Source organism: Myotis myotis, unplaced genomic scaffold (genome assembly GCF_014108235.1).
Source record: "Myotis myotis isolate mMyoMyo1 unplaced genomic scaffold, mMyoMyo1.p scaffold_m19_p_5, whole genome shotgun sequence".
Taxonomy (NCBI): Eukaryota; Metazoa; Chordata; class Mammalia; order Chiroptera; family Vespertilionidae; genus Myotis; species Myotis myotis.
Window position 1 is genome coordinate 38,214,447 of NW_023416357.1, and position 6,101 is coordinate 38,220,547.

The following is a 6,101-nucleotide window of genomic DNA, read 5'->3' on the forward strand; positions in this document are numbered from 1 at the left end:
ATGAAAATGTGTTCTTATTCTTTTCTCTAGAGGTCGTTCTTTCGTCTAGATGTAGCTGGCATTTGGCTAGCTGTTTCTGAAAGTGTACATCAAAATATGTGTTGCCTCTCTGTTCCTGTCAGCTGGAGACCTGTGTCTGTTGGTGGTTTACTTTATTGGCCATATAAACATAGGAGGAAAAATATCAAGTGATTTAGGCAGAAATAAAATCAGGAAAATCAAAACAACTTTTTTTCTATAAGTTACAGATTTTTCTTATAATTAAAACAGACTCAACATGATTTCTGAGTGTTGTTTTAGTAAACACTATAATCAATTTGCCCTTCCAAAGTAGAGACAAAGTAAAACCAAAAGAAACTTATGAGATTGACTCTACCAATATTTTTCAAATAGTGAATAGGAAAATGTAGTATCTGTGTTATCCTTGATCACCGAAAGAAGGCAACCTCACTATAAGATATAAATAATACAGAAATGTATAAATCAAAAAAAGCCATGCATACAGAAGCACAATATTTATAGATCTCAGTACTTGCTTTTTTACAATTTATATATGTCTGGCTAAAGAGCATTGATCAGTCTCATCAGATTGCTTGACTGACTAGCACATTCCTTACTTTATACGATTTCTAGAATAACTATTGATATATTTAAAACTAATTTCTAGAGAGAACATCCAAAACAGAATAGTAATTCCACTTAAAAGCATGGGTCTTAAAACATATGCTTTTATTTATTGTCAGTGCAACACTGAAGACGACAACAAGACACTGACCATCCGTTTGAGAGAATCGCAGGATGTCAGCGTCAGAATCTCATAAATCTTCTAGTGCAGGGGGCAGGAGAGAAGGGTGTAAACAAGCCCGAAGGTGAGCTCTGGTACATTCACACACACACACACACACACACACACACACATACCACCTTAGGAATCACTGGTTTGGTCCAATCCCATCATTTCATAGGTGAGAAAACTGAAGTCCAAGCAAGTTAAGAAACCTGTCAAGTCTCCCACACATGAGGTGGCAGAACAGAACTGAAACGTCTGACTCCGTCTGGCCTTTGTCTCCTGCACTGAGCTGCGGTGGAAGACACCTTCTGCTAGAACAGTGGCTCTCAACCTTCCTAATGCCGTGACCCTTTAATACAGTTCCTCATGTTGTGGTGGCCCCCAACCAAAATTATTTTCATTGCTACTTCATAACTGTAATTTTGCTACTGTTATATATGGTAATGTAAATATCTGATATGCTATATGTGTTTTCTGATGGTCTTAGGTGACCCTGTGAAAGGGTCGTTCGACCCCCAAAGGGGTCGTGACCCACAGGTTGAGAACTGCTGTGCTAGAACAACCCAGCTTCCATTTGCTCTCTGAAGGTTAAGTTGTCCACACAAATCTCTATTGTATCAGAGCCTCTAATTCGAACTCAAGAACCTCATGGGTTTGGGTTATTGGTGGTCGATTTGGGTGGGTATTGCAGTTGTATGTTTTGCTTTTGGAAAGTGGAGAGGGAAGTTGAACTAAGATCTAAGTTAAAGAACCATTATTACTTGACAAACTAACCAGCATGTTTGTTTTAAAGTTTAGAGTGAGAGAAAAATAGCAGCTGGATAACCCCCCAAACACACACACACACAATGGTGACACCTGTGTTCTGTTTATGGGTGTGAAGGTAAGTGGCTCAATGCTAAAATGTTTGAGGCAGGATCTCTGAGGGCGCTGAACCCTTGGTGGGTGGGGCAACATGTTACTTCAAGTCCTTTTCTCTCTGGTTGTCATGGAACTGCCACGATGGTCTCCAACAAAAGTGTTTGCAACCCTCCCCGGCCAGGTCACCAATGGCACAGAGCTTGAGAGCTTGGGAAGTGGGTGAAAGGGAGAATGAAAGGTCTACAACATGACTGCAGTCTCTTCCAACATTCATCTGAATTGAAAACTTTTATTCCAAGACAAACTTTCCCCTGCACAGAGCTCTGCTGAACACAGATGGCATTTTAATGAGGCTAAATCTGGCATTTCCGCCATTACCAAAGGAAACATCAAAACATTTGCCTTTACCTTCCTTTATTTTACAAGAATTTGGGGTTCAGGATAATAATCTTCACTCAATGTGTGCCCAACTTGAAACCTATGAGGAATAATTTTTGTTCTGGTAGACCCTTGGCATAGTATTGATCAAGAAGTATGACACAAATTACAATAGGTGTATTCTATTCCTACATTAAAAAAATACAGTGCCCTTAAGTAATAACACGACTCTTAAAAAGTTACAACTGACATTGACTCCCACTACTTGCCACACATTGTTAAATGCGTTGCACAAATAATCTTACTTAATCTTCACAACAAGTCTATTATGTTGATGCAATTTTACATTTGGGAAAACTGAGGCTTAAAGGGGTTAGTAATCACCTGGAATAAGGCCCACAGTCAGTAAGTCACAAAACTGGAATTCACACCCCAATTTGTGTAACAACAAAGCCCATACCTTAGTTGCTCTGAGCCACATCCCAGCACACAGACCTACAGGACACAGCCTAACATCACATTTATGCGACATATTTGTAATTTAATTAGAGTATGTGTACAGTTTTGGCGCCAATTAATTAATAACATGTTCTGTGTGTCAAATTCTGGACCATTCCAGGCTGGAGTTCCCCTGATGATATCACAAAAGAGCCTCTGATGACCCCAGAGAAGAATCACACACTGGAAGTTTCCACAAAGGCCAGCTCACTCCTTGGAATGGAGTGAACACAGATTGGCACTAACCAGACTAAACTAGTCAGTGGCTTTTTCTCTGTCAGTAGCTGCATTTGTTTGCCCCATCAAATATTCTCATGGCAAATGACTTAACAAAACGGAAATATTGAATATTTTTTTCTTTAAGAGAAAAGAAGATCTCCTGAGCTCCATAACCTCAGGCCGCAGAGGAGACCCATCTAAAGGGGGGCTGTTGTGGGTGCCAGTGGCACATCACCTTTTGCCTTCCTCGTCTTTAGTCAATGCAACTCTGCTGTCACCTTTTAAAAATAGTGTGCTGCATTTTATGTGTCTATCCAGTAACCCAAACTGGAGAGCATTCTGTGATGTGGTTTTAATTGGGCACAAAATTAAATACATTATCAAGGAAAAGCGAAACTGAAAGAAGCAAGTCAAGATCGCAGCCCTGAGTTTTCCACTGGGGTCACAATTGCTGATAAAAGATGCAAAGTGCCCAATCCAATCGGTTCCTGCTACGTTCTGACCAGCAGATCTATGAGATGGGAGCCTAGGGCAGGTGGTAGGGGAGCTGGAAACCACTTCCAACTGTGATGAGAATGATTCTGCGTCCTCAAACCGGCACTCACTCATCACGTCTCTTTGACGTTGCTCATTTTATAGTGCTCCTAAGGAAAGTCTCTTGAAGAAAGGAGAAGAAGAAAAAAGGCTGCTTGTGGAACAAGACCCACATAACAATCCAGTTCTATCATATTTTCTCACTCTTATTAAGAGGATGGCTCTTGAATAAAGATTTTGAGTAAAGTTTTTTAAAAAAAATATATTTTATTGATTTTTTACAGAGAGGAGGGGAGAGGGATAGTTAGAAACATCGATGAGAGAGAAACATCGATCAGCTGCCTCCTGCACACTCCCCCCTGGGGATGTGCCTGCAACCAAGGTACATGCCCTTGACCAGAATCGAACCCGGGACCCTTGAGTCCGCAGGCCCATGTTCTATCCACTGAGCCAAAGCGGTTAGGGCTTGAGTAAAGTTTAAAATAAAGATTAATTACTTGATTGTGGTTAATGTATAGTCTGGCCAAATTAATTTATAAATGAGAGACTGGCTATTTTTATTACACTCTTCACATCCCAGGTGACTTCAACCAGTAAATTTCATGGAAATGAGTATATATATATATATATATATATATATATATATATATATATACTCTGCATGGTTTTTGTCTTTCAACCATTCAACAACTCTGAATTAAATGATTAATATTAGTAAATTTATACAGTCTTTCCGAGGGACCTTGCTGGCCTATTTTTGACAATGTGATCTTGCTTCCCTCCTGGCTTTTACCATGATGAGTTCTTGGTAACATTATCCTCTCTGACAAACTTAATTAAAACAATCTAGACTTTAAAAAACAAGGTATATGTTTTTAAGCTTGACTGGCTTGCTATGTTGTCCTATTTGGAGTTTGGAAAACCAGGCTCTGGGTGAATATGTCTCAGTTACATCTATAGCTTAGTTCTTCACTGCTACTGACACAAGCGATCAATCTCAGTCCTCCCATCCCAGTTACCTGGTGTTTTCCAAAACTACAGCCATATGCCCCCACATCTTTGTCTCCTTTTGTGTGGCAGATGACATCTTCCACTGACAGTGGATAATCAATTTACACCCATCCCGCATGTGGAGCCCGAATACAAAAGCATCGCCCACACACTGTGCAATTCAAGTGGCATCCCCTTCTTTTTTCCCTCCTACCTCGGTGATGCAGAATAACAGTCATAAATTAGCATTTCTCTTCTGGAGGGTGCTGAGTGGAAAGAAAAGAACAAGAGGAGGGCACCTCAACCTAGACAACGGGTCACAGAAGCCCCAGAGCAAACCACAATTCTTAGCAGACAGCATGGTGATGTTCCCGACGCAGAGCACTGAGGAGGAGCTGAATTCTCCAATGAGCCACCTCGCACGTTCCAGTGGCTCCTGTTTAATCCAGCCACGTTACCTACACCCAAATTCAGATTTAACACACTGTCCTGCTGAGCCCCAGTGCACTTCTCTTTCCAGTTCTGCCAGCCTCCTCTCTGCAATGCATCAGTTTTCTCTTTTTTTAAAAAAAATATATACATATATAAGTTTAAATCCTGGGCCACCCATCAGTCGTCCCCTTGATTACGGATCACACCCAGTAAGGTATTTTCTGGGGAGACGCCCATGGCAGTGCCATCCCAGGGACACTGAAATGGAAGCAGAAACGGTTGCATGGGTAACTTACCGGCTCCTGAGTCTGAGTGGCTGCAGCAGCCCCCGGGCTTTACCTGGTCCCCTGCTCTCTCTGTGCCTCTCCCTCTCACTCCCTCCTTTTCTCGTGTGCAGAGTGCAGGGAACTTAAAGAACTCGCAGGGACAGTGTTTCGAATGACTTAAGAAAGAGAACAGGAACAATACTTCGTTCTCTTTTTCTCAGATGAGTACCTTCGGGAAGAAGGAAGGAAGGGAGGGGAGAGGGAGGAAGTCAACAACCCTTTGCTTTCCTGAAAAAAAATAAGGAAACAGAAGATAGACATCTCATTTTCTCTTAAACAAAATGTTGGAAGGGGCAAAAAAAGAAGAAAAAAAAAAACCTTTGAAAAAAGGAATTCCTCAAAAATGCTCTGGGCCCTGGGAGGTTGAAAGAGATGAAAAGCCTCACAGGCCTGGCCTGTCCAAACAAAGGGGGTTCCAGAAGGAGGCTCTCCTGAGCTTGCCGGTCTGATATCTGGTTTGCAGAACTGACACGGCCAAAGAGGAACAAATCATCCCCTGGCGACTTGGAGCAAAGGAAAGCTGTGTCTTCTGTGCTAACTGAGGCAGACCTGCAGCCTGGAAGAGCCGGGCGGCCCGTCAACTGGACGGCCGGCCCTTCCCAGGCCCTTGCAAACACCAGCGCTGCTGCAAACCACAGCTGACTCGGACCCGCAGCATTCCCCCCCCGGGACCGAAGAGCACAGTCTGCACCTCACTGAGCTTCATGCCCTGGACAAGCCAGGCTTCCATCTCTGCTGATAGTTAAAAAAAAAAAAAAAAAAAAAAAAAGCATTTAAAAAGCAACTTACCACACGGGTGCTGGACATAGTTTTCTCAGAAGTGTTGTTTATGTTGTCCTAGCCTTGACATTCTTAATGCTTCTTGGATTCACAACATACCCTGAAGCAGCATAGGCCTTAGCCCCGCCAGCCTCAGGGATGGGGAGGCCGGACAGGAGGAGAGAGAAAATGGAGGGAACATCCTTTACCAAGTTAGGGGCACTTGGGAGTTCAGGGGGCAGGCATGAGCTCCCACCAGGGTTAGGCGAGTAGGAATGAGCTTGGCTTAAAATTCTCTGACTTGTGCTGTGTAT

At 42.6% G+C, this 6,101-nt stretch overlaps 1 protein-coding gene across 1 annotated transcript in view; it reads right to left on the bottom strand.

The window, feature by feature from the left end:
- The window catches only part of ZNF366 (zinc finger protein 366), a 58,889-nt gene extending 53,772 nt beyond the window's left edge, over nt 1–5,117 (bottom strand). Inside the window, exon 1 of the mRNA XM_036310699.1 lies at nt 4,999–5,117. The gene's annotated coding sequence lies outside the window, so the exon portion shown is untranslated. The remainder of the gene's footprint in view (nt 1–4,998) is intronic.
- Nucleotides 5,118–6,101: the final 984 nt, after the last annotated feature.